Source organism: Ceratosolen solmsi, unplaced genomic scaffold, assembly GCF_000503995.2.
Source record: "Ceratosolen solmsi marchali unplaced genomic scaffold, CerSol_1.0 scaffold14, whole genome shotgun sequence".
NCBI classification, from domain to species: Eukaryota; Metazoa; Arthropoda; class Insecta; order Hymenoptera; family Agaonidae; genus Ceratosolen; species Ceratosolen solmsi.
Window position 1 is genome coordinate 4,749,532 of NW_011948420.1, and position 1,661 is coordinate 4,751,192.

The window sequence follows — 1,661 nt, forward strand, 5'->3', positions numbered from 1 at the left end:
CTCGCTCTTTCTTACACCTTAGTTACCTTTAGTTATGTTCCTTTACAGGCGAATTGAATCTTCGCTCCTCCAACGCGCGCCACTCCTCCAGGCTACCTTCTTTAGCCTGCGCAGGCTTTTCTAACGGTCGATGCTTAAGCCGAAGCTGCTTGAGCTTAGGAAAGCGGATTTTTTAACGTTCTTCTTGTAAGAAATGACAGTCTGTGTTACTCATTATAAGAACCTTCGATTTATACGCTACTTCCCTTTCTTTTTATACAATGTTGAATACGTTTTCCAATGTTGAATACTGTTGATATTCATAATGCAAGTAATTATTTATTTTACGAAATCTGCTTCCATAAGCTGTTAAAAATTTCGATTTAACGTACATTTAACGAATAAAGTGCTCGAAAATATAAATCGAGTTTTTAAACTTTTTATTCATTTCCATAATGACACCGTACGTGTTTATAATTATCTTTTTACATCTTACACCAAACGTTTCTCACTATTTTCTTACTTTTTATACACAATATTTTTTCTGATATAAAGGAAATCCTTTTATATGCAAAAATTATGGTTACCAAACATTTCTTGTAACATTCACTTCGCGCACTCTCAGTTTTTATAACACAATAAGGTTGGCGAGTTTTATTACTTAAATGTAAGTCGTTTTTAAAATGGCGAGCTTTTAGATACAGTAAAAATGTTCGATTTAAAATTAAAATTAAAACGCTGTAAATAATAGTTTTTAATATATTTATGTACATCGTTAAGTTATTAGCTTTATTTAATATTTCTTATTATATTTACGATACACACGCGCGCGCGCGCGCACACACACACACACACACACACATATAATATTTTATTCATTTGTACAAATAATTTTCTAATAATTCAGATTATTTTTATATGAATAATTATTACTTTGCCATCTGGCTAATTTTTTTTTTCTTTTATTTTAACATTGTTTTGTATAATTTTCTATCAGAAGTCCATATAATACTATTAACAATTTAGATAATGTTATTTATATATTGAATAGAAAAGCTTTGTTAGATGGCTTTAGATACTAATTTTGTTCAACTTGTGGGTTTAGATGTTATAACGAACGAATACTCACAGTGACGACATTATTTTATTAAAAAATCAGACTTGGACTATAAAAGAGAATAATAATATAATTTAGAAGCTTCGTTCTCCTAGAAGTTTTGGCATTAACTATACTTCCAGAAAAAGAAAAAAAGTGTGAGTAAAATATAAACAGCGTTAAATATGAAATGGGTATTACAAATATATCAAAATTAAACTAAAGAATATTAATGTATAGAGAGTCTATATGGCACGAAAGCAATTCCGAGAGATACACATAAGGGACAAAGTGACAAAAAGTCAAAAATAGTATACATAAATTCAGTGAGAAAAACAAATGTTGAAAAAAAAGAGAAAAAAAACATAACAATAAAAAAATCTCCCCTGTAGAGATTCACCGTAGCATATCCCAAAGTGCATACCAAGTCTAGTTTGCAATATTTATAAGACATGCAACTAGATATAAAAAGGAATATACTCACTTAGATTATGTCCTTTGTAAAATATATGTTATAACAGATCGACTGTGTTATTGATAACTTTACCGTAGTTATTAAGGCTTTATTATAATGCGATGATGAAAG